The sequence below is a fragment of the Ornithorhynchus anatinus genome, chromosome 4 (genome assembly GCF_004115215.2).
Source record: "Ornithorhynchus anatinus isolate Pmale09 chromosome 4, mOrnAna1.pri.v4, whole genome shotgun sequence".
Classification (NCBI taxonomy): Eukaryota; Metazoa; Chordata; class Mammalia; order Monotremata; family Ornithorhynchidae; genus Ornithorhynchus; species Ornithorhynchus anatinus.
The window spans coordinates 28,391,387-28,419,354 of NC_041731.1; the positions used below are offsets into that span (position 1 = coordinate 28,391,387).

At 43.1% G+C, this 27,968-nt stretch overlaps 1 protein-coding gene and 1 non-coding gene across 3 annotated transcripts in view; one reads left to right on the top strand and one right to left on the bottom strand.

The window, feature by feature from the left end:
• Window positions 1–27,968, bottom strand: part of ASTN2 (astrotactin 2) — an 869,558-nt gene that overhangs the window by 700,431 nt on the left and 141,159 nt on the right. The window lies entirely within an intron of this gene.
• Window positions 16,321–16,458, top strand: LOC114811680. The gene has a single exon (XR_003759376.1). It is a non-coding gene; the product is annotated as a small nucleolar RNA SNORA7 (small nucleolar RNA).

The window sequence follows — 27,968 nt, forward strand, 5'->3', positions numbered from 1 at the left end:
AAGGAAACCAATTAATTCTTGCCATCTGAAAACCGATTAGTTGGAATATTTGGGTAAACGGATAATAACAGGCTAATAAGTCCCCAGTTCTGATGCCACTGCACGTCTTTGCTACAATATTGTATATAGAATCGCAGCATCTGTGAATAATCTTCTTGGAGTGAAGTCAGTCCCAGATGCACAGAGCAATATAGCTCAGAAATAATCAGAGTGGTACGGCAGAAGGAGGGGTGTGGCATGAGAGCTAGAGGAAAATTATAACACTTCCCATTCTGTCTCCAAATTATAGAACTGTATCACTCCACCATGGAGGTATGGCATGAATTAATGGAAAGACCACAGGCCTGGGAGTCAGAAGAGCTGGGTTCTATTCCCCCCCTGCCCCCCACCACTTGCCTCTTATGTGACCTTGGACAAGTCACCTAACTTCTCTGTGCTTTCCTTTCTATTTACCCTTTGAGCACTTGATTCTCATCCCACTCCCTCACTCAGCCCCATTACTTTATATTAATGGCTATCTCCTCCTCTAAACTGCAAACTCATTATGTGCAGGAAATGTGTCTACCAACTCTCTTGTACTGTTCTCTCCCAAGCACTTAGTACAGGGCTCTACACACAGAAAGCTTTCAATAAATACCACTGTTTATTTAGACTGTGAGCCTCATGTGGTAGAGGGACCGTATCTAACCCGATTATCTTGTATCTACCCTACTGCTTAGTACAGTGCTTGACACATAGTAAGTCCTTAACAAATATGTTTATTATTACTGCTTGGCCTGCAACAATTATAAGGAGTTAGGCTGCAGTCACTATTCCAGCATTTAACCAGTCCCGTTCACATCAGGTCTGCACTGGGAGGAGTGTGTGTAAGGAGAATATAACAAAGCAAGACATAAAGATTGCTCCTTCCTGGAACCTGGCAAAGGGTAAACAGGGTGGACAGGAGAAATATTATAGATACTCCATAAAGCAAAACCTGGATTTGTACCCTTTAAGCACTTGAGATTCACTCCAGCCTCAGCTTCACAACACTTAAATACATATCCATAATTTATTCATTTATATTAATGCCTGTCTCCCAACAGTAGACTGGAAGCTCACTGTGGTCAGGGAATATGACTACAACTCTGTTGTACTGTACTTTCTCAATTACTTAGTATAGTGCTCTGCATACTGTAAGTGCTCAAACACTACTGATTGATTTGACATAGCCATGAACAGTTAGAAGACAATAAAAAGGCAGCCCAGTTTAAGAAGTGAGAATAAAAATTGGGAATCCTTCCCACAATTTTTTGGAAAACTGTGACACCAAAAAAATGATATGAAGACAGTACCAGACACTGTGGGTTGCGATGACTGTGAGTTGCAAAGCAACATGGCCTAATATAAAGCTAATGGACCTTGGGCAAGTCACTTAATTTCTCTGTGCCTCAATTATCTTATCTGTAAAATGGGGATGAAGACTGTGAGCCTCATGTTGGAGAGGGAGTGTCCAACCTGATTATCTTGTACCTACCCTAGCACTTAGTGACAGTGCTTAACACATAGCAAGCACTTAACAAATGCCAATTAAAAAAAAAGAGACAGTGCACTGAAGGGCAGTCTCACCAAGCATGTGGGATAAATAGGGTTGTTGAGCGCATGTTGGCCTTATACCAGTAAAAATCTCACTATGGGCGCTGTTATCTGCTAATCCAAGAGACATGTATGTGTGTCCATAGCAGTCCTTTGGGTTAGAAGATATATTACTCTTTCTCGACATGCATATTAATTGATAGCTTTAATGTACTCAAGCCAGAGAATGATCATATATCTCCCCAGCCCTTTCACAGTTGCCAAATAAGTTACCATCATTTTTATTAGTCCATATATCCAAACTTCAACCTCTCTGCCCCCACTCCCAAGTAACACCTAGAGGGAACTGTGGCCTGGGAGGCAAAATGGAATCTGACTGGTTAGTATAAGTCTAAAAGCACAAGCTATTACCTCAAACAGCCAAAGAGTACAACACTTTACTAGACCCAGGAGACAGAAAAACAGGGTCTTAGTTCACATTGCTAGATGACTTTTACAGGAGCACAAATTCCATCCAAGCCAGCGATAAGAGGTCATATGGCTGAGAACTTAGATATGGAGTTCAAGCTGATAGGAACCCAAGCAAAGTGATAATGAAAACCGATGACAGAATGTCTACTAAGAGTGGATGTATTTGAACAGAGAAGGAGAATGATGAAGAAGGAGGACCAGCCCTCTGACCCTCTCACTCTGGAGTCCAGCTGGAGTCTAACACCAAAACCTCACCTCTGCCCAGCACTCAAGCCCTGGACTTTGACCATGTGATGGTAGTGAACTCAGAATCACATAGAAGCAGCGAGGCTCAGTGGAAAGAGCACGGGCTTGAGAGTCAGAGGTCATGGGTTCGAATCCCGGATCTGCCACTCGTCAGCTGTGTGACTGTGGGCAAGTCACTTAACTTCTCTGTGCCTCAGTTACCTCATCTGTGAATTGGGGATTAAGACTGTGAGCCTCATGTGGGACAACCTGATTACCCTGTATCTACCCCAGTGCTTAGAACAGTGCTTTGCACATAGTAAGCGCTTAACACATACCAACCTAAGTATTATTATTATGATTAATCGCAGGTCCCAGAGTGCCCCTTCAGGAGGAGTGAATGCTATAGGCAGCAAAAGCAAATTAACTGCAGGAATGCATTGATGGCCCAGTTACAAATGGAAGGCTGTAGAGGATGTATGCTGGATGATTGTCTGAGAGAGGAAACGTAAATGGCCAAAGTAATAAAAGAGCAGATTAGTAGGGAGCATGTGCTTAGCGCCTGACCTGTAGAAATGTACTGGGACCTACTTAGAGGGAATAGGAATAGTTACCTGGACTGGAATAAGCTGCCTTTTGGGGGTTTTCAGGCTACCCTCCTCTGGGGAGTGGTAGCACTTACCACTGACTTTAAGGCTCCCTCCATCCTGCCTTATTTCACTCATTTCCTACTACAACCCAGCCTGCTCACTTTGCTCCTCTGAACACCAACCTACTCACTGTACCTTGATCTCATCTCTCTCATCACTGAACCCTTAACCTTGCCATCCCTCTCACTCAGAACACCCTTCCCCTTCGTATCTGACAGACCACCATTTTGCCCATCTTCAAATCCCTACTTAAACCACATCTCCAAGAGGCCTTTCCTGACTGAGCCCTCATATTCTCCCCCCACCCACCACCCAATTCTGTGTTGCCTATGAATTTTGATTTAAAGTACTCAATCTCCATCTCCAGTCCCATAGCACTTATGTCCATATCCTTATACTCTGCCCTTTCCCTTATCTGTAATTTATTTTAATGTCTGTCTTCAACTTTGATCTGTAAGGTCCTTTTGGTAAGGGATTGTGCCTTCCAATTCTACTAATAACAGTGGTATTTGTTAAGTGTAAGCACTGTATGAAGCACAAATAGATACAAGATAATCAGGTCCCACATGGGGCTCACATTCTAAGCAGAAGGGAGAACAAGTATTGAATCCCTACTTCACAGATGAGGGAACTGAGGCACAGAGAAGTTAAGTGACTAGCTCAAGGTCACATAACAGACAAGTGGAAAAGCTGGGATTAGAACTCAGGTCCTCACTCTCAGGCCTGTGCTTCTTCCACTGGACCACATTGCTTCTATAATAAATTATACTCTCCCAAGCACTTTAACACAGTGCTCTGCACAATAAATAGCATTGACTGAATACTCATGCAATATGTTTTCATTGACTCTGCAGATCAAATGAGCATTTTTCAGTCTTCCTGTCTGCCTTCCTGCCAGACTAGCTTGTGATTACCTCTACCTTCCCTAGGTCCACAGGATTAGTGGCCTGCTGACCATAGGAGAAGGCCAAATTCATCCCAATTTGTGTCTTAATTTTAGGACACTCTTTGTTTTAAAAGACTTCTATAACCTTCCTCTAGAATCCATTCTTAGGAAGCACCCCATATCCCTCATGCTGCAGCCTTAGTCCGCCTAGAAAATACCTATCTATCCTCCTCTGAATAATGAGTCCTTAATAGACCAGAGAAGACACCCAGAACATGAAGGCAACTTTACATACATACCCATTCTCCCAATTCAGAGCCTGCCCAAAATTCTGCTATTCACCTGCAAAATTATCTCCAGTCCTTCCCAGGGCCATATTGATGATGAATTTAATGTCAGTTGCCTGAAGAATTATAGTGTTACTAGTGCTGAGAGTCATTATATACAGAGAACCTCCTTAATTCTTTCTGCTGAGAGTCATTACATACACACAAATATGCCCTTAATTTCTTCTTCCCTACCAGCTGATTTTTTTTCTAGAGTCAGACTAATATCTTTTAGACTAATTAGCATATTGTAGCTACATTTATTGAGGGAAACATTCTCAAATCTAAAAATTGATGTGTCCTTAGATAAACCTAGAGGGAATTTTGGACTGGGGGCCTGGGTGGTGGCCTGTGATGGTTGGGGTGGGGGGATGGGGAGAAGAATTGTGCTTCTAGGAAGGATTCCAATGTCAGGTTCTTTTATTCATTGATGATTCCTCCCACCTTCTCTCCCTTTCCTTAGCATTCAGGATTCTCCAGGGGTGAAAGCCCCCCCCAGAATCTATTATTTTCTTGCCGTGTGGCCATTTAGAAGGCAGCAAGGTAGAAATGAAAATCCATGTGGAGTGATCTTGTGGAGGTAATGAGCTGTCCCAGGACGCAGTCTTGGGGTTAATCTGTGTGTCGAAGGCACTTGAGCACCTGTGAATAAGCCCATCTCGCTCAGCGGTGCGTCTCCTCTTGTGTGGCATTCATTACTGTAAATGGAATCAGAAGCAATAAGCAGCCAGCGCACTCTCTGACTCCTCCAGAGAGTTTGACGCTGAGCTTCGGGACAAGATTAACTCTCTGTGATTTCAACTTGGGAAACTGCAGCTGGATTTCTCAAGGCTAGGGATGAAAGGAGGACAGTCAAGAGAAGAGGGGAAATTGGGAAAAACCTCTTCCCCTGGAGTCACCATGTTGGGCTCATCACTGTTATGGAAACAAGACACCACTCCCGCCCCACAAACTTAGCCCTGGATTAGTGGTTGAAGAAAGGGAAGCTGGACCTGAAACCCAGCTCCAATCTTGCTTCAGAAACAAACCATCTTGCCTTCCCAAGAGGCTTAAACAAGAGGTACTTTTGCTCCTACAAAATCCCATGTACTCAGCCTGGAATACTGCGAGCAGTTCCAAGACCTGCATCATTGGAATGGCATAAAAAGGCTGGAGCTATACCAGACCAGGACCACCAACATGATCAGAGTTCTGGAGTTGCTTTCTTAGGACAATGGGTGGAAAAGGCTAGGACTCATCATTCTAGACAGTTTGAGATTGAAGGGGTGTAAAATTGGAGTTGGCAATAATTACAAAGGGTCTGGACAGAAAAACAGAGAACTGTGATTCACCAAATCCCATAAAATCAAGCCTCAGTGAAGCTTCTCTAGGATATGTGATCTCAAGAGGACTGTGAAAATGGGAAAAACTCTGATGTATCAAATTTTAAAGAGGGAGGGCATTCCAGGCAGCAAGAAGATAATGAGAAATAGGTTGATGGTAGAATGTGGTATAGTGAGGTTATCTAGAGAGGAACAAAGAGTGTGAGCTGGGAGTAGGGGTCAGGGAGTGGGGGGGAAAAAAACTAATCATCAGCTTGGAGGCAGTAAGTCACTTCTCTCCACACTACTTAATCTTACTCTTCTCTCGCACGGCTTGATCTTCTCAAGCCAGTTCAGTAGTAGTATTCATTAGTAGTATTGTGCTCTTACTCTGCTAGAGAAAGCACAATAGAGCTAGTTGACATAATCCTCGCCCTCAAGAAACATGCAGTGGGGAGACAGAGGCTAAAAAAAGTTACAGGTAGGAGGGAGTAAAAGAGCTGAAAGAAGTGTATGTAGGCATTTCCCAGTGTTCCTGGCTGCTTTACCCAAACTGTTCCTGGTGTGCTTCGGGTGATGGGAAAATAGGAAAGGCTGTGGGAAGAAAAGGAACAAGGATAAAACCCTTGGAGGTGGGAGAGAAGGCATATCAGAGCCTTGAACACAAGTGGACCACCTTCTTTGGTCATCTGCCATGTGCGCCTCATCTTACTGATGCCAGTTCTGGAAAGGTGCGAAGAGAAAGCAGCATCCAAACTAGAGTTACCCAAGACAGAAACAATGCTGCTCACAATAGTGCTTACAACTTGTCATGTTCCTCCAGCCTCCCATGTCCAACACATTCAATCTGCTTTAAACCTGGTGTGTCTGTGTCTCTCTCTCTCTCTCTCTCACCTATCTTTGAGAACAGGAAAGAGGTGCCATAGGAAGGCTCATTTTCTGGATTACAGGGAATTAAACAAAGGTGAAAGAGGGGAGTGGCCCTGCCCTAAATCATATAGCAAATTAGTGGAAGAGTAGGATTAGAACTCAAACTTTAGGTCCCTCCAACTCCTCCTCGATTTTTCTCAACTGGAAGAAACCTGGAGGAGGGGAAATCCAGATTGAAAAACAAAATCAGAAATGGATGCACTTCCTCTCAAGGCTGTCCTCTCAGCTTGAACCGCTGTCCCTGTCCTGGTAGCTGGGGCTTGTCTTAGCGTGCTCAGAATCTCTGAAGGTACAGGGGATAGACAGGTCTGGAAGCATATCTGGATACTTCCAATTTACATAAACACCCATTTAGATTTCTCCTGGGGCGATGGTTTCTGGGCCCCTTTCACCTTCTTCCCATAATTGGAGATGTCGCTTATTTCCAAGGCCAGATCAGTCAGAGAAATAGAGGTGAGGGGAGGCTAATGCAGGGGGAGAGGGGGCCGGCTTCATCATGCTGCTAAGTCCCTGCACTCTGATAGTGAGCTCCTTTCCCACCTTACCACCTGCCCTGAGAACAACCTTCCACCCTCTCCTGTCTCTCCTCCCTCTCTACCGCAGCCCCGACCCCAGCCTCTCTCCTCCCCATCGCCTTAGCCAATGCACCATTAGGCTAAAGGATCTAGTGATTAAAAAGATGAAAGAAGCTAATTATGGTGCTCTCCCTCCTCCCAAGAACTTTACTGGACTGAAATGGAATGTGATCAGCTCCTCTCTGGCCCAGAGCTGGCCCACCAACTCTCAGGGGCTCTGCAGTCTTACCAAGGTCTTGGGGGCTGGATTTAACACTTTCTGACCCTGACTCCAAATTCCTTTTACAAATGAATCAGGGCACTGGTGTGGTTCAGAGGACTCAACTAAAAGCCTGCAGTAGACCATAGAAAAGCCAATGTCATTCTGGAACACACAGTGTAAAGACAAGTCAGGACTGGCAGAAGGGTAGAGGCCCAGGCTGGCAGTGGGTGTGCAGGAAGAGTCCCTGGGGATTCAGAGAAGCAACATAGACAACTAGATAGAGCATGGGCCTGGGAGTCAGAAGGACCTGGGTTATAATTCCAGCTCCACCACGTGTCTGTTGTGTGACCTTGGGCAAGTCACTTAACTTTTCTGAGCCTCAGTTAAAGTACAATACAACAAAAAGTGTGACAGTCTAGAGGCGGGGAGACAGACATCAATACAAATAAACAGGCATCAATATAAATGAATATAATTAGAATAAACCCCCCATCCTCAAACTTTCTCTGGGTGGTACTGAGTATGGGTCTCTCTAGATTCTTAACTCTTTTCCCAGTACCCATTTTGTGGAAGCAGTGGGAGAATAAAGAGAGATAAAGGATGCTCAAGAGGAAAGCAGAGGAGAAAGAGAAGGCTCCCTTGCACTCTAACATCCTCCTCCTCTTCAGTGTTCTCTCCTACTCCTTTGCTTATAGCTAACAGGTCCAGAGGGTCAGTGAATCCTGAGAGCCCTTGGAAGATGATTCTTGATCTATTGCCTAGAGAAGCAGCAAGGACTAATGAATAGATCACAGGCTGGGGACTCAGAAGAACCTAGGTTCTAATTCCAGCTTCACCATTTGTCTGCTGTGTGACCTTGGGTAAGTTACTTAACTTCTCTGTGCCTCAGTTACCTCAGTAAAATGGGGATTAAGACTATGAGCCTTTGTGGGACAGGGATTGTATCTAACCTGATTATCTTGTATCTATCCTAGGGCTTAGTACAGTGCATAATAAGCACTTAAATACCACAGTTATCATTATTATTACAGGCTGACCATCAGGAAGACTGGAGATCTAGCCATGCCCCTGCCCTGACTCTGCTAAGGCATTCAGGTTACCTCCAGTCTCAATTCCTGTAACTGTAAAATGAATTGTTCTGCCTTATAGGTCTAGGGTGGGAAATAATACGTAAATGTGAATGGTAAACACTGGGCAATCATGGAAGTTTCTACTTAGTGGTCATCAACAGCCTGGAAGAGACCCTGAGCAATGGCAAGGGTGTGGATCAGGGTTGTCAGCTCTAAGATCTCCCCTGCAGCTCTCTCCTGGTGCCCTCTTTCCCTAGGTGCCCTATGACCCCTCTGCACTGAGAGCAACTACAGTTCAAACGTTAAGCTGCCCACCAAACCCAGGGGGCCTGGGGCTAAACAGCGATTGCGAATATGAAGTATTAATGTGATGTGAATGGTCAGCATGACTATGATTGCACCACCAGCTCTTCAGTTCTCTGGCCCCAGATGCAGAGATTTCTTGGAAGGACAAGGAAAATGATCAAGGCCTCTAGAAAGCTGATCCTCATCAGAAGAGGAATTCTCCTCTTCCCATCTCCTTAACTATCTGCTCCCCAGAACCCACTTAATTATGATGCTTCACAATTCACTTGAAAAGCCAAAGAATAGCTCCTTTCCCTTTTTCTCCCTCCCTCCCCCTCCAGTAGCATTATCCAAAGAGCTCCTCAGAGGCAGCAGGCACGTAGCTGTTCAGTGAAATCCTCAGGACCTCTGCTGACTTTCAGTCAGGGGGAAAGCTGCTCAGACAGGCAAAGAGACAGGCAGATCCTTAGGTTAGGCATTTTCTCCCTCCTGCCATCCCTGCCTTCCTTCCCAAAAAACAGATCAAATGTCCTGGACCCCAATTTGCTCCAGGCTATTATACTCCCACTATACTGAAGATATACTCCTTGAAGATAAGAATCATATTTACCAGCCGAATTGAATAATAATAATAATGATAGTATTTGTTAAGCGATTACTATGTGTCAAGCACTGTTCTAAGCACTGGGGTAGATACAGGGTTATCAGATGGTCCTACATGGGGCTCACACTTTTAATCCCTATTTTACAGATGATGTAACTGAGGCACAGAGAAGTTAAGTGACTTGCCCAAGGTCACACAGCAAACAAGTGGCAGAGCTGGGATTAGAACCCATGACCTCTGACTTCCAAGCCCACACTCTCTGAATTCTCCCATGGGTTTAATACACTGCACTGCACAAAGTAAGCACTCAATGAATATCATTGATTAACTGATGGACTGCTTTAGCTAACCTATTAGATGGAAATCTCTTTGAGGTGAGGAACGAAGAACAGTGCTTGGCACATGGTAAGCACTTAACAAATGCCAACATTATTATTATAGGCAGTTCCACACCTACTCTTTTGGTTGTACTTGTTATGCACTTACTATGTGCCAGTCATTGTTCTAAATGTGGCCTAGTAGATAGAGCATGGACCTGGGAGTCAGAAGGACCTGGCTTCTATTCCAAGCTTCAACACTTGTCTGATGTGTGACCTTGGGCAAGTCACTTAACTTCTCTGAGCTTCATTTATCTAATCTGTAAAATGGGGATTAAAACTGTGAGCCCCATGTGGAACATGGACTGTGTCCTACCTGCTTAACTTGTGTCTACCCCAGTGCTTAGTATAGTGACTGGAACCTCGTAAATCACTAACAAATGCCATTACAGAAAAAAGATAATGAAGCTGGACACAGTTCCTGTTCCACAGGGGACTCACAATCTAAATGGGAGGGAGGAGGATTAAATCCCCATTTCACAGATGAGGTAATTGAGACACAGAGAAGTGACTTGCCCAAGGTCACACAGCAGACACGTGGCAGATCCGGGATTAGAACCCAATGCCTCTGACTCCTAGACCCATGCTCTTTCCAATAGGTCACACTGCTTCTATGCTCCAGACCTTGTGAAAGTTAAATACATGCTGGGTGCTCAGTAGAGAAGCAGCAAGGTCTAGTGAGTAGAGCAGGACCTGGGAATCAGAAGGCCCTGGATTCTAATTCCAGCCCTGTCACTTCTCTGCTGTGTGACCTTGGGCAAGGTCACTTAACTTCTCTGGGCCTCAGTTACCTCATCTGTAAAATGAGGATTAAGACTGTGAACACCATGTGGGACACACGCTACCTCCAATCTGATTAACTTGTATATACCCCAGTGCTTAGTATAGTCCCTGGTACATAGCAAGTGGTTAATTTTTTTAATCCTATTTATATTATTTATCCTATTTATATCTTTTTTAATATTTATCCTATGTCCAAAGGATAGATTTAATCTTGTGTTACTTAGTCTTACTATAGGCAAGCTGGTTCCTTCTGGCCCCAATTAACACCATCCATACCTCCTTGGCCATAGAGTGAAAAATAGTAGGTACCTTGTGCCTTTATAATAATAATAATAATAACAATGTTGGTATTTGTTAAGCGTTTACTATGTGCTAAGGACTGTACTAAGCACTGGGGTAGATACAAGGTCATCAGGTTGTCCCACATGGGGCTCACGGTCTTAATCCCCATTTTACAGATGAGGTAACTGAGGCCCAGAGAAGTTAAGTGACTTGCCCAAAGTCACAAAACTGACAAGTGGCAGAGTCAGGATTGGAACCCACGACCTCTGACTCCCAAGCCCATGCTCTTTCCACTAAGCCACGCTGCTTCTCTAACTAACCTTAAGTTTCGCTACCTGCCTGACATGTTGAAAGTTGACACTGCTGAAGGTGAGGTTACATCTCAGTGAACGTCATTGAGACACAATCACATATTGTCACAGAATGAGTTGCCCCAGTACATATTTTCTCAAAGGGTTTGTAGGAAAGGAGTTAGATATTGGCTTGGTCTATTTTCCCAAGTTTTACCTTGTAATTCCAACCCAAACCTTTTAAGTATAGATTTAGTAAGAACCTCTCTTTAGAGAATAAAAGAAGTATTGGACATCTAGAATCAGGTAATTCTCCTGTGAGCCTAAATCGAGGCATAAAGAGCAACATCTTAACCTTGCCTGAGGGTAGAGTCCACCTCAGCTGGTCTCTTTATCCCTGCAGCTAAGAATCTGGAATTAGGTCCATCCCCAGTGGATCAAGACATCACCTATGTCAACCTAGGAGAGCCAGAGACTGTGGCCTCAGAAATCCCATCCTTCAGTTAAGAAAGTATGGCAATGAGGTCAGTAAATCAAATGAGGCTTTTTGCAAAAAAGAGTGCCAGAAAGAGAAAGAGAGACACAGGGTCCACACACTGACCTAACCATCACAATCAATCCAAACTCTAAATGCAAATTAGCCATCACAGAGCAAATGGGGATGGAGACAGAACATTCAGTGTCATGGTTTCTTTCTCTTTTGAAAATCTTGCATCAGAAAATGCCGAAGCATTGGATCAAGCAGTCTGCTGAAGGGAAAGCCATAATATCATTCTAGAGCACAAACCGAATGACCCAGAAGGCAGCCCATCTTCATTGGATCAACAGTCTTGGGTTTAAATTAAAATGATGTCAGGAAAGGGTAACCATAGCCCATTGCTGATATATAATTAATGCTATTTCTCTCGTCCTCTGGAATTTGTACTGTTGGCCTTATCACCATACATCGAGCTCATTTTTGCCATTGCCATCTGGTTCTGGATGCTGACAGAGAGGGACATTCTCCAGGACAAAGGGCTTCTCTGAGGCAGTAAATCAGTGTTCGATTCCCCTTCTTCTCCATTGACCCGGTACAAGTTAGTCTGTAACGGCTAATGAAATGACTCTTGTTGCTCTCGCTCCAGTCCTCTGGGTGTTGCTGTCCATGGCTTAAACTGCTCCCTCGCTTGGTCTCAGCCAGGTGTAGCTCAGGCAAAGAGGTGAGGACTGAGATTGCCTGACCTGGCATGGGAGACTTGTATAGGAGATGGGTCTCCCATTGAGGAGGAACATGGGTCAGAGTTGTGGTGTATAACTCTATTGTACTGTAAGCTCCCAAGTGCTTAATACAGTCCTTTGCCTACAGTAATCATTCATTAAATACCATTTATTGATGGACTGAATAACACTCCAAGAGCTGAGTAGAGATCATCATCATCCATAGTATTTATTGAGTGCTTACTGTATGCAGAGCACTGTACTAAGCACTTGGGAGAGTACATGTAGTGGAAGCTGTACCTCCTACGAAGCCTACATCTAGGAGGTGGTCCCCTTGGGGAGAGGATGAAAGGGGATGAAGAGAAAGTGAGTTTGTTTTGTGAGGAACACAGACATTAGGGCTGTGGGATTCCAAATAGCTCTGGGGAGGTGTTGGCACCATGGTTCATCAGTGAAACCTCTGCCTTAGATCTGTGCTGCCCTTCATTTTTAGCCACCACGCCCTCTCATTCCCTCCCCCTCCTTTCTGACCCTACATCCTCAATGCTTCCCGGCCTACCTGGCCTACACTCGAGAGCTCCTCCTCTCCTGAGGCAAATGGAAGATGTTCAGCATACTAAATATGGTAACACAGGTGATGCATGGATACATACACAGTCTAAGCCCATGGTTTTCTTCAGAAATCAAAATTCCTCAGTGACCATGGGAGCAAAGGGAAAAGAAAGGAGCTGGGAGAAGTGTTGATTGAGAGATAATGAAATTAATGAAGTTCTCCCACTGTCTGAGGTGTCTGTATTACAGATTCCAAAATGTCATGGAACATAAACTGAGCACAGACTGCACAGGCCTCATTTTGGTAATGGAAGCCCAAGAATTTGAACTGAGCCAAAGCAGCTGGGGGCCAGTGCAGGTTAGCTTAAGCATGTGCAGAATGAAGAATCAGTGTAGCCTAGTGGGAAGAGTACAGGCCTGGGCACGAGAGGACATGTCTTCTATTCCTGGCTTCCCCACCTGTGACCCTGGACCAGTTAACTTCCCAGTGCCTCAGTTTCCTTATCTGTAAAAAAAAAATTCCCTCCATTTGGAGTATGACCCCCCTGAGGGATGGGGACTGGATCCAGTCTGCCTATACTGGATCTGCCCCAGTGTTTAGTACAGTGCCTGTGGCATATAATAAGTGCTTTACAAGTACCTCAATGTTCAGTATAGTGCCTATGGCATATAAATGCTTTACTAGTACCTCAGTTATAATTATTATCTAAAATTAGCTGGGGCAGCATACCAAAATCCGAAGCAAAACTATTCATAACTATGCATTCTTTAAACAACATGCCTTCTCACTAGGGGTGCTTTGTATAGAGGGAAGAAGTGGTTGAGTTGTCAGAACATCTTCCTTTTACTTCTAGAGGCCGCCCACTTCCCAAAAGCCTGATAGCTTTGGCTTCCTTTCTATGGAACCTGCACTGGGGAGTAGATAAAAGGAGGGAAGGGAAGGAGCAATGCCAAAGTGGATGTACGTGGCTAGTCTCACCTCCGTTAACAGAGGGGCTCTCAGGGCTTAGCAGGACATTAGGCACTGGGAGATTTGGATTTCAAACCCTGACTCTCTGACTCAGGTGCTGTGTGGTGCTGGGCAAACCTCACCTCCACTTGAGGCCCTGGTAAAAATTAGATCAAGAAGGCACATCTCCTCCAAGATGGTTTCCCTAAGATCTCATTTCTTCTTCGCCCACTCCCTTCTGCATTGCCCTGATTTGCCCCTTTTTTCACCTCCACCCATCAGCCCCACAGCACTTATGCATATATCCATAATTCATTTGCTTATATTAATGTCTGTTTCCCACTCAAGACTGTGAGCTCGTTGAGAGCAGGGAATGTGACTGCCGACTCTGTTATATTGTTCGTTCAGTCAGTCATTCAATTGTATTTACTGCATGCTTATTGTGTGCAGAGCACTGTACTAAGTGCTTGGGAGAGTACGATACAACAATAAACAGACACATTCCCTGCCCACAAAAAGCTTACAGTGTAGAGGGAAAACAGATAAAAATAAATAAATGAGAACTATGTACATAAGTGCTATGGGGTTGGGAGAGGGGGATGAATAAAGGGAGCAAGTCAGGGTGATGCAGAAGGGAGTAGAAGAGGAGGAAAGGGGGGCTCAATCAGGAAAGGCCTCTTGGAGAACATGTGCCTTCAATAAGGCTTTGAAGGAGTGGAGAGTAATTGACTGTAGGATTTGAGGAGGAGGGCATTCCAGACCAGAGGCAGGACGTAGGCGAGGGGTCAGTGGTGAGATAGACAAAGATTGAGGTACACTGAAAAGGTTAGCATTAGAGGAGCAAAGTGTGTGCGCTGGGTTGCTGGGTTTCCTCTGAAGGGGGGGAATATGACCTGACATTTCTGTAGAAAAATGACCTGGGCAGCAGAGTGTAGTATGGACTGGACTGGGGAGATTAAGGAAGCTTGGAGGTCAGCGTGCAGGCTAATACAGTAACCAAGGCAGGAGAGGGTAAGTGATTCAACTAATGTGGTAGCCATTTGGATGGAGAGGAAAGAGAGGGTTTTAGCAATGTTTTGAAGGTGGAACTGACAGAATTTAGTGACGGATTGAATACGTGGGTTGAATGACAGGAGTCAAGGATAATGCCAAGGTTATGGGTTTGTGAGACAGGAAGGATGGTGGTGCCTTTATCTACAATGTTAGGATAGACGGGGAAGGACAGGGCTTGGGAGGAAAGATAAGTTCTCTTTTGGAGATGTTAAGCTTGAGGTGATGGGAGGACATCCAAATAGAGATGTTTTGAATATAGGAGGACACTGAAGAGAGGGAGTGTTATATTGCACTTGCCCAAGTGCTTAGTAACAGTGCTCTGCACACGATAAATACTCAATAAATATGATTAAGCACTTGTAAAATCAGAAGGAAGAGACAGTGAAACAATACCATAGCCTCTGGGGATGTGCCCATTGCCACCAAGGAGAGGCAGGGAGCCTGTTATTATCACCGGGACCAATTATAGCCAAAGTGACTGCAGGAAGCCAGAGGGGGAAAGTGATGAAAGATTCATATTGGTTTCCTCCTGACCCCCCAACGTCCTTTTGTTAGGTCAGCTCAGCAGTTGGGGCAGGGTGGGGAGAAAGGGAGGGAAGGAGAGATGAGCCCACACCTAACCTCCCATCTGCCCCTCAGTGGGAAGGATCGGCTGTCGCTCCCAGCAGCTGGGGGCCAACCATCAGAGTCTCAGTCCATCGCACCAGAGGGTCACTGAGTTCAATTCATTAATTTCTGTGGTAAAGAGAGCCTGACAGTCCTGGTGCTGACATGAATAATGATGGATCTTCGGAAGAAGGCCAAGCTAAATCTGCAGCAGCTTAATCAGACCAAAAGAGCCTCTTTGGGCATAAATGTAGGCCAAGTGCTTTCCAACCAATCATACCCCATTTCAATTTAGTGCTGCAAATTGTTACCACGTAACGACATCTCTCGACACTCAGCTCAGACCTAAACAGGGTTACTCATTTGTTTAGTTTTCCTTTCCCGGTAGCAGAGGGCTGCCATCTCAATGCCAAGCTCAGCAAAACTACAATTTCACTGCCTTGCTTCTGAATTCTGTTTTTCCCCCACACCCATTGTCTTCATATTTTACAGTTCCCACTGAACAAATTCCCATTATACAACAGCGTAGGTCCCTTCCCGCAGGGAGTTGACATTTTGTGGACACTCTGCTAGGCATCCGTGCCGTGTGCTCTGCACAACATAAGCGCTCAATAAATACCATTGATGATGATGATCTGCAGGTGAGATTGGACTTGAATTTCCTCACTTTAGGGGCAGGATTCACTGCCTTATTGGATCTCCCCACATTTCTAGGTCTGGGTTGGGGTTGGACAGGTAAGAGGCTTCTGGCCAGTCTTTTGCATGAGCATGTCCACCTTGCTAGAGAAGCCCCCACAGGTGACAGACAGTCACCATGGGCAAAGAGGACCAAGGAAGCAGGAGAGCACCCTTGATATTATCTTCTTTCCAACCTGGTGAGGCCGAGTGAGTGCTGAACCAAATGTGTCAGTGCTTTGAACTCCTCAGAGAAAGCTGATTAATAAACAGAAAGTGATGGCAGCATTATTAATTAGGGGAATTGGGAATTAAGGGACCCCTGCTATTCTACTTCAAAAGACTAATGGCAGAAAGCCAGCCCAGCTAACTGTTCTTCCTCCTGCCAAACAGTATATGGAATTGTGTGAATACCTGAAATATTTCAGTCTTTTTAGTGGTAGTTATTAAGCACTTGCCCTCTTAGAATCATACCTGGAGCGTTTCCAGTACTCTACCAGTCTTGGCTATGGGAGGAAGAGACATGCAGAGGCATACCCATTCCATTTCTAGCTTGGACTGTGGCTCGCTAGTGGAAGGCAATCTGCTACAAGTCAAAACTCACCTGTGCTGGTCAGCAGCAGCATAAGAGAGAGTCAAGGACAGAGTCTCAAGTTTCCTGTGCAAAGTCGGCAAAGGTATTTTTACCAAGAAAATGCTATGGATACAGTACCAGAACAATTGCAGATGGAGGTAGGGCATTCTGGTAAAGATGCGACAATGGAGTCATTATGGGTAGGAGAGGACTAAACAGAAAAAGATGGACAGATTAAGCACATATGGGCCGAACCTTGGAGTAAGATTATCGTGTGCCTGTTCTCAGCTTTTATCAGACACAGACCCTGACCCTCCCAGGACTCACAATCCAAAAAGTAGAGAAAGCAGGTTTCCTCACTGAGAGCACCACCTTGGACAATAATTGTCTTTGGGAAAGGCAGAGATTAACTCTTGATGACCTATAGCACATAAGAACAGCTATACATTCACAAGTGAGTCCAAAATGTCAAAATGAGTCATGTTAGGCTGAAGGAGAAGATGAAGTTTTTTTGATTCTCAAAGATCTACAAAAACTGCTGATCAGAAAGCCTTGCAATCCACTGGTATTTAGTGAGTGTTTACTGTTGTTCAGAGCACTGTACTAAGTGCCTGGAGAAGTACAACACAATAGAGTAGGGAAATGTGATCCCCACACACAAGGAGCTTACAGTCTACAGGGAGAGACAGACAAATAGAAGACAGATAGGGGAAATGATAAAGTGTAAGGATTTGTACATAGGTGCTGTGTGGTTGGGATGAGTACCCAAATGTTTCAGGGTCACACAGCCAAGTGCAAGGTTGATGCAGAAAGGAAAGTGAAATATATGAGATTTAAAAACAGTGAGGGATCAAGGATGAAGGCAGGTCTACAAGCTTCTCAAATAGGGTAGATGATAAGGTTGACAGTTATGGGAATTTCAGGAAGAGGGGTGGGAATAGGAGACAAATTCAGAGACTCTGAATAGAAGTTTCAGCTCTGTGACCCACCTACTCTTTTGACTTAAGGAAATTCAATGAACCTCTCTGGTTCTCAGGTTTCTTATGGGGAGACAGATTTAGTAATGCTGACTTTATTCCTGGGATGATTTGAAAACTGAGTATTGGAAAGTACCCAAACAATTCAAAGGGAAATTCTCACTAAACTTGCTCCATGGTTCTAGAGATGAAGCAGAACCAGCCCAGAGCCCCAGTCACAGTGCTTAGTTTATTAAACCTGAGGTTGGAGGTTTGGAGCTTCCTTCATAACAGGGCCAAAATCCCCAGGTTCAGCCTGTGTGCTTCCAAGTACTAATTGTAATAATATGTACTAAGCACTAACTGTGTGCAGAGCCCAGTACTAAGCAATAGGGGAAAAAGCACAGGTGGAAATTAGACATGGGCCCTGACCCTCAAGGGGCTCACAATCTATCAATAGAAATAAGGGAGAGGGGGATTAAAATGATCACGGTATTTAAGCGCTTACTATGCGCCAGATACTGTATTAAACCCTGAGATAGATACAAGGTAATCTAGTTGGACACAATCCCTGTCACATATAGGGCTCACAGTCGTAATCTCCATATTACAGATGAGGTAATGGACACATTGAGAAGTCAAATGACTTGCCCAAGGTCAGACAGCAGACATCTGACAAAGCCAGGATTAGAATCCAGGTCCTTCTGACTCCCAGGCCCGTGCTCCAAGCACTAGGCCATGCTGCAGGCACATCAGGAGTAATGAGACACTAAAACTAAAGCAGAATAAAAGACAAAAACTGACAGTGTGCATAAAATGGAAACAAAAATCTATAGGGTGCAGTGGCTAGAAAATATTTTGACAAGCAGAGGGGCCTAGTGGAAACAACATGGGCCTGGAAGTCAGAGCATCTGAGTTTTAATCCCAGCTCTGCCACTTGCCTGCTTTGTGACTGAGCAAGACTCTTAGCTGCTCAGTGCCACAGTTTCCCCAACTGTAAAATGGGGATTTGATATCTGTTGCTAGCCTTCTCACATTGTACCTCGATCTCATCCATCTCACCTTCATCTTCTCACCCATGTCCTGCCACTGGCCTGGAATGCCCCCCTTCTTCATATCTGACAGACAATCATGCTCCACCACTTCAAAGCTTTACTGAAGGTATATCTCCTCCAATTGGCCTTCCCTGACAAGACCTCCTTTCCTCTTCTTCTGCTCCCTTCTGCATCACTCTGACATGCTCCCTTTATTCATTCCCCACCCCTGCCTCCTGGCCCCACAGTACTTATATACATATCTGTAATTTATTTATAAAAATGTCTGTCTCCTCCTCTAGACTGCAAGCTCTTTGTGGGTAGGGAATATGTCTGTTTATTGTTACATTTTACTCTCCAAAGCACTTAGTATAGTGCTTTGCACACCACAAGCTTTCAACAAATAAGACTGAATGAATGAAAGGAGGAAGACATCAGGGCTCACAGAGACTTTTTTCATGGTATTTGTTAAGCGCTTTCTATGGGCCAGGCACTGTAATAATTACTGGGGTAGAAACAAGCTAATCAGTCTACATTCCACATGGGGCTCACAGTCTTAATCCTTATTTTACAGAAGAGGTAACTATTACAGAGAAGTTAAATGACTTGCCCAGGGTCACATGGCAGACGAGTGGTGGAGCTGGAATTAGAACTCAGGTATTTCTGACTCCCAGGCCTGTGCCCTATCCACTAGGCCATGCTTGCTGGTCATTTTTCTGGAACTGTGTTGTCCTAAATTCTTCCCATATGACAAAGGTGAGCTTCTTTTAGGAAGGTGTTGACCCTTGTGGATATAGCAGCTGTGACAATTTATACCGTAGATTAAAACCATGGCCTGGGTGCCATTTTTGTTATTTCAAGTTGGAAAGAAAAACAGAGTTTCCCCAGAGAAAAGAAATGCTTTCTTGAAACAGCTGGTGCCTTCTCCCATATCCAGTGAGACCTATCTATATGGTCCATTCATTCCAGCATGAAACATGATACCCTGCCTTGCCAAGGACCATCCTTCAGGATTTTATATACTCAGGGGAACATGTTTTTTGTCTGAAGAGATAAACTGGAAATTAAGTGGGGCACAAGAATCTTGTCTTCAGTTCCCAGCAGGCTTTGGGATAAGAGTGCAAAATCTCAGAAGGATCGCTTTCTGAGCATGTAGATGGTTCATTCTGGTTGAGTAGACAACTATCCCTGAGTCAGGGGATTATAGCCACACAAGGGATGCTGGGATCAATCTCAGACATATTGTAAGATGCTAATGTCCTGGCCTGGGAAATAATATTGACTTGCCCCCTGTGTATAACTCCCAGCTAATGCATCATCTATGGTGCCAGTCCAAATCTGCAGCATGACGCTTTGCAGTTGACTGCAAAACATCATTCCAGGCTCCTGTGGTGGAATGAAATAGACTATGTTTTTGTGGCCCCATTCAATTTCACTAAGCAGCAGGTGACATAAGGGGCATACTCAGTTCCAGGCGACTTGAGCCACTTGTGTTCATCTGGAAAACTGGAGCAAGATAATCTTTGTTGAAGACCCACACCTTGGAAATCCCATTTCCCTGATAGGCTGAATAGGTGCTGGATATATATATATATATACATATAAAATCCCAGTTAATTTCAAGACACTCCTTGTGTGGGAGGAGATGTCATTGGTTTTTTCTGCAGTTAAACTCAATTTTAAAATGATTTGACAAAACTATTAATATTCTGCCTTCTCACACTATGTTTGTGCACGCCTCACATCAAATAAATGCATTAATCACAAATTCAGAGATGGGTGTTTCAAAGATTCTCTACAAGAACTAATGAGTCAGTTGACCCACTATACAAGGTCTTCCCTCCATCCCTGACACTATAGAGCACAGTCATAACAAGGTACAAGAAGGCAGGAAGTAGTAGTAATACTTATCAAGTGATTGCTGTGAGCAGTACTAGAGAATTAGATATGGTTCTGCTCCCTCGGTGTTGGAGTGGGTGCCAGGGAGAGGGAAAACACAATCTAGGTCGCCGAAATAGTCAATTCCACACTGTTGCTTCATTGTGAGTGCAACTGGGGAAGTAGGGAAGGAGAAAATGAAAATAAAGAGGATGCACCCACCTATGGATTAACTTCTCTGTGCCTCAGTTACCTCATCTGTAAAATGGGGATTAACTGTGAACCTCATGTGGGACAACTTGATTACCCCATATCAACCCCGATCGCTTGGAACAGTGCTCTGCACATAGTGAGCGCTTAACAAATACCAACATTATTAAAAGAAATCCTAAGACATGCAGAAAGAAGTGAACCAAAATTAATGGCAATATTTAGCTATGAAGCTGACAAGTAATACATTTATTCCTGTAATTACTGTCTCTTGTTCAATGATTACTTTTTCTTGTTTCACAGCAAAAGAGGAAATACATCTGGGATTAAAACATTTATGATGTCCAGAACAGAGTGGAGCTATTTCTATCTTTCAGGCCAGGTACAGTCCCATGATGCTCTGGGTAGAGGAGGACCTTGCAGTTGAGGGACTGCCATGGATTAGTGGTCCACTGGGTCAGTCATGCCTCTTGCCTCTCTCCCACTGCTCCCCCTATTTTAGGAAATGGTTAGACCATTCTTCCCAAATGCCTTCAACTTAATCCCACCCTCTGAGAACCTGTTCAATTTGAGTTGTGGCCAGGGAATGTGTCTACTAACTCCAATATAGCGTACTCTCCCAAGCATTTAGTACAGTGCTCTGCAGACAGTAAATCCACAATAAATGCAATTGATTGTACATCACAGTCTCTCTCCAATATTTACTGAGCACCTACTAGGTACACAGCAGTCTAGACTGTAAGTTTGCTGCGGGCAGAGAATGAGTCTGTTTATTGCTGTATTGTATTCTCTCAAGCACTTAGTACAGTACTCTGCACACAGTAAGTGCTCAATAAATGTCATTGAATTAATGTACTAGCAGAATACTTGGTCTTTGCTTTTGACCTCACAGTCTAATGGAGAGGTAGGCAAACACAGATGGTCTACATATAGTGGGCACAGGAGGAAAAATATAGCTACAGCTGGTAGAGCAATGCATGGAAAAAGGTAATAAGTAAATGAATTACACACATCCTAAGGGTAGGATGTCATGACCTAGAATGGTGGAAATTAATTGGGAAAGCCTACGAAATTAATTGGGAAAGCCTACTGGAGATGTGAGATTTCAGGAGTGCTTTGAAAATGGAGAGTTCTGTGGTTGGCAGCTGTGAAGGATAGAATGGAGGTGGGGGAGTTGAGAATGAAACACATTAAGAAGAATATCTTGGAAACAAGTCTTCTCTTTAGCAGGTTAAGAGAATAGACATGTAAAAAGGAGAAAGTCTGGTGAAACTTGAAACCAATACTTCCCTTCCTCCTTAAATTGGAGAAGGAATTCTTCTTCCAGGCTCAGATCTATTTCAGTTAGAACTCTCACTATTCAGTAGCTGCAGGAACTCTTGGAGAAGAGTTGGTCCCTATAGATTCTGGTAATGTATTATATACTGTTGGGGTTGAGGGGGTGAAGGAATCTCTACAGCTCAGAATGGTTGCTCAGGCAACTCTGGAAGAAAACCACCACATCAGTCAAATTTTTCACCAGCAGTTGCCTATGTCCCTTAGTCAGGGTGCTTGGGAGGAGGGGGTGTTTTGAGAGCAGGCAGCAACAAATGTGTCGGATGAAAATCACTATGGAGACAGCTGAACAACTGAGTTCTTTATCCCTAAGCTCTGTCTTAGCTTACCTGGGGACAGATGATTGTTGTGGTTTTTAGCCTTTTATTTTTTAAAAAAAAGAGTGAAAGAGAAGAACTGCAGATCTATATGTGTTTGTTCCCTTGGTGAAAAGCTGGAACTTCTGAACTTCTATGGGTCTTAATGGCAAGTACTAGTGAGAAGTCGCATGGCAGCTTGGAAAGAGAACAGGCCTGGGCATCAGAACCTGAATTCTAATACTAGCTCTTCCACTTGCCTTCAGTGTTCACACTGAATGTCTCTGTGCCTCAGCTTCCTCATCTGTAAAATTGCCAATACCCATTCTTCCTCCCCCTTGGACCATAAGCACCATCTGGGTCAGGGGCAATGTCTCCCCTCTTTTAAAACCTTTTTGAAAGCATATCTCCTCCAAGACGTCTTCCCAAACTAAGGTGTCCCTTTCCTCTTCTGGAACTCCCATCTATGTCACCTTGACTTGCTCCCTTTGTTCTCTTCCCCCACCCCCCGCAAGCCCCACAGCATTTCAGTACATACCTATAATTTATTTGTATTGATGGCTGTCTTCCCCCAACCCCGGACTGGTTGGGTTGGGAATATGTCTGCTTATTGCTGTATCGTACTATCCCAAATCTTAATACAGTGCTCTGCACACAGTAAGCATTCAGTAAACACCATTAAGTGAATGCTCTGATTGCATCATATCTATTCCAGTATTTAGTGCATAGTTAGCACATAGTAAAATTTTAAATTCCATTACTATTGCAGGACTTTATTTCTCTCACCCTTCCCTAATGATGTTGAAAAGGCAGGTTGTGGCAGTTAGCAAGTGGGCATAGTTAATCTGGCTACTGTAGTTTGCATGAGGCTAGTGGAAAATCTGGGGATAGCCACCATGAGCTTCCCTCACACTATCCAATCGGCCGAGTTTCCTGGGACCTTCCAATGTCTTGCCCCCATTTGGTTTTTCAAGTTTTGTCTTTTAATTTTCTTTTCCTTGATGGACCTTTTTTCCTGTATTTCTGGTTACACCTCTAAGAAGACATTCCAGACATTGAATTATCCTCTGGTAAACAGTTTGCTCAGCTCCCTCAGTCCCCAATCTTCTGTGCTGGCTTTGGTTTTGTGTGTCTTAATACCTGCCTACAGAAAATAGTATTCCTGCATTTTCTTGCCCAGTCCTTTTTCCTCCCCATCAGGGGAAGGTATTAGTTTGCAAGTTCATCTGGGTTTTATCCCCGACACTAAATTGAGAAGTCAAGGGGCGTATGTTTTAATGGAGAAAGAGGAAGTAGGCTCCAGAGTGCTATATGTGGTATAATGTATTCACAGTAGCTCTGCTAAGAAAACATTGAGGCCTCCAATTGAGAGACTAATGCAAAGTCATTAACATAACAGGTGTCTTTGTTACAAGAATGACATTTTGAAGACAAATCAAAAGAAAACTGTTCCCTAAATGTGAGACTACATACTTAATTACACTTCATCCTGGCTTTTCTACCATCTTTCTCTGAAGAGCTGCATTGCCCCACAAAAAAAAAAAAAAGTTAGTAAATGTCATGGAAACCGGGGAGGAAAAACTTCTGAGCCATTTTTCAGCAAAATGAAAAAGTAAATGGTTTTGACAGGGTGTCTGGGATGGGATGATAAACCTGGTTTGCTTGTTCTATCTGTTTTATTGTCTTTTGCTTCTTCCAAATTCTATTTGGTTCCTCCTTTCTCTGGCTCTGGGCCATTTCTGGTAGTAATGGTAAAATCTTTTGACTCCACACTGTTTACACTTAGACCCTCTGTTGGACTCAAAGGGATGGACAAGGTCAGATTTGTCATGACTCAATCTCTGGATGAAGTTGACCCTGACAGATTTCTATTCTCATAGGATATGAGATCCCTCTAGGAGATTAAAAAAAAAGATTCCACCTAGAATGGATCCTTGCTCCTACTTTCCAGGGCCCATAAAAAGCATTACCAGTTGCATTTTTCAAGGGTCTTACCTTCTTGACTCTTTCACCATCACTAAATTTTATGGCTTCTTGTGGGCAGGAAGGGGATCTACCGACTCTGTTACATTGTCATATTATACTCCCCCAAGTGTTTAGTACAGTGCTCTGCACACAGTAACCACTCAAATATCATTGATTGATTATGTTCAAATCAATGGAGTTGGGGGAGGACATTAACTTAAGCCTATTTTACATATGGAAAGAGTCACATACTGGGGCCAAAGAATGAGAATAGGATCCAGGGCACCTCCCTCTCAAGTCTACCTGCCTAGATAGCCTCAATCAGTCAGTGATATTGATTGAACACTTACTGTGTGGAGAGCATTGTACCAAGTGCTAGGAAGAGTACAATAACAGAGATGGTAGACATTTCCAGCCCACAAGAAGCTTGCAGTTTAGAGGGGGAGACTGACATAAATATAAATATCATCTATCATTTCCTTATCACCCTCCTGAGTCAATAGTTCATCCCCAAATTTCCTGCCCTCAGAACCTCCTTGAATTGAGTTTTTCTGGGAGAAAAACTGGTTAGAATTTTATGAGTTTCAGAGAATGGAATCTCTAATAAAATTAAAATGAAGTTTTTTAAAATGGCATTTGTGAAGTGCTTACTATGTTCCAGGTACTGTAATAAGTGGTGGGGTAGGTACAAGTCAATCAGGTGGGACACAGATCCTAGCCCACATGGGGCTCACAGTCATAACTCCCACTTTGCAGATGAGCTAACTGAGGTACAGAAAAGTTAAATGACTTTCCCAAGGTGTCACAGAAGACAAATGGTGGAGCCAGGAACAGAACCCAAGTCCTTCTGACTCCCAGGCCTGTGCTCTATCCACTAGGCAACACTGCTTAGAACAAAAGTTCCCTTTTTTCTAAACACTGGAATATACAAGATGGTTAGATCAAATGCCATCTCTGCACCAGAGAGCTTCCAGTGTGAGTGATACCATCTTCCCATAGTTGAGACACTCAGTACCTTGCTGAATTCACTATTATCACTTCATCATCTTGAATAGCATTTATTATATTGAGCTACTGGAAAGCTACAGCAGAAGTACAATGCTCGGTTCCTGTCCTCAAAGACCTTGCCATTTAATGGAGTTGACAATGAGATCATAAACACAACATTAAGCAGTTAGGTAACTACTGAATTAATAAAAGATGAATAGATGAAAATGGATATAAACTAAGAGACTTGAGATGAAGAGGAAGGTTAGGTGCTAATCTGGGAGAAATTCAATAAAAAAAAGGCTGGTTGCTCCACCTTGGGGATTCACCTTATAATTTCTCTCAGAGTGAAGAAACCTCAAGAGGACACCTCCCACCCAACATCATGAGGGTGAAGCCTGGGATAACATTTAAATGGTGGGGAAGGTTCAGTGACTTGGAACAAGAACAGTTGGCTGAAGCTTTGCTCCTTCCAAGAACTATTTTAGATATCTATTTCAATGTTCTTAATTTTGGACTGTGGAATTTTTAAAAATTTGCCCTTATTGTAAGTAATTTATTCACTTATTTTTTTACTTTTTTCAGGGTCCATCCTCTCCCCACTTAAATGGTGAGACCCTTTTGGCATAGGGACCATGCCTAAATCATTCATGCTGTATTTGTGCTCTTACTATTGTGCTCTGAAACTACGTGTAGTAAATAATGATTATTCCAATTTGGTCTAGCCCCCATCTTCCTGCAGGAGACCAACTGATCTACTAAGCGCACATTTCTGTGTATTTTTTCCCTTTAATTTCTCTTAGTGGATATTTGAAACATCACTGAGTTCAAATGTTTCACTGTTTACCTACCCAAATGTCAGGATGTCTTTCTTTAAAGTGGATCAGTGGAACATAAATTATATGGGTTTTAAAAAAAACAACAAACCTATAATTTGGAGGTTGATGATCAGATTTGATTATGTTTAATTACACTTCAGTTTCAAAGAAATCCAAATCCTGCTTTTATTTTAAGCATGACAAATGTTCTATGGAAATACCAACTTTTGTAAATGATGCAGTGACAAAACAAAATACTCAACATTGCTGATATCAGTTAGTATCTTTAACAATGTTAAGGCAAATTTGTTTAATTTGGGGATAATAAACCCTGGCATCAATCCAAAACAATCTCCAACTCTTGATTTGGATGTGAAATGTGACACTGAAGTAAAAAGAATGATCACACTCACCCAAGAGATAAGTAAAAACTGACAGTGGGAGCCAGTTACCCATTCTGTACTAAAGTGAAGAAAAGGGGAATATCCCAGAAAAAAAATTATGATGCAATTACAAAATGACCAAACTAGATATCACATTCCAAAATATCTATTAATTCTACTTATGAAAGTGAAGGTACAATACAGCCATAATTAGATCCATTTTAAAAATAAAAATATTAAAAACTGTTTTAAAATTTTTTTTCATGTTCAAACTCAATTTAACAATCATTAAAGATGAAGCAAATGGGTTAAAATCCTCTAAACCCTAACCCTTGCTTCCCTAACCAAATGCCTGCTGCATCTAGAAAATAACTAATATTCTGAATCAGACCAGTGGTCTCTCCAACCCAATATTCTGCTTCTTCCACTGGCAACAAAAGATGTTTGGAAGACTTGTGTGGTGCTTATTCTCCTGGAAATCCATCCTCATTCTAGGTATGCATCTTTTTAGAACCCAAACTTTCTCTTCTAATGACTCATCTTGAACCCATCACTACCTTAACCCTTCTTGACCCATACAACTTTACCTTCAGATAAGAACCTCTCAGCTAATTGTTTGAGTCCCTCTTGTACCTAATGTTATTTTCTGCCTGCCCTGTTTCCTGGGGGAAAAATTCTACATGCCATCATTGGCTGAAGGAAATTTAAACCTATTTCCCATTGTCCCACCTCCTGTGGATAAAGATAATAACTGACCAGAGTTTTCCAACATGATCCCAGTATTTTGACTTATCCTGAGAATTCACAGAAAAGTTGGATATTGGTCAAAGCAGATCTCATGGTGCTTGGGATGCACTCTAGAAGCTGGGTCCTTTCAAATGCCATTAAGATGAAACCTTTCAATTCCCTATACAACCTCTGTTTCCAAAGCAGACATTAGTCTGCCACTGCCTACCACTGAGACTGGAATAGCTCCACACCAATCCAGAAGCAAGTCAACTGCAGAACCAGAAAAAAAATGAAAAAGAAAAACTTACATTTTGTTTAATTCAGCAATTTACAGGGACAAAAATAATTAGCACTTGTAAATGTTTTGACACAAGCAGGCTCAATAATCATGATAGATCATATCAGGCATATGCCCGTATCCTTGAAGTGACAGATGACAAACAGAACCTTGACATGGTCCTCCATCACACAGGGAATCATTGAGTTAATGGAAGAATTATTGCTTCTGAAATCCACTCCAGTTCTATTGTGGGGAACGCTCCAATTTATCAAAGCCAAATGAACATTAATTGCAGCAGCCTGGTAAGTTTTTGAGTTGCTATGACCTTCATTGAATTTTAATCCAAAACAGATAAGATTTACTTCCACACAAGAGGAAACAACACAATTAAACCTAAATGACAGCTAGATTATGAAAAAAGCACATGCACATACACACACACGCTCCAACCAAGATAATGATAAAAACATTGATTCCTTGCTACTTGATACTCTACAGAGTGGGAGAAGGAGTGGAGAGGTAAATAAATAAAATCCCACATTTGCATATTTTTCCTTTTCATTCGGGAAATGAATTTTGGATGCTGGAACCAAAATGTAAAGGGTGGCAGTCAGTAATGGAAACTGAATTTCTGTTAACTGTGGTAATTAATGTTATGT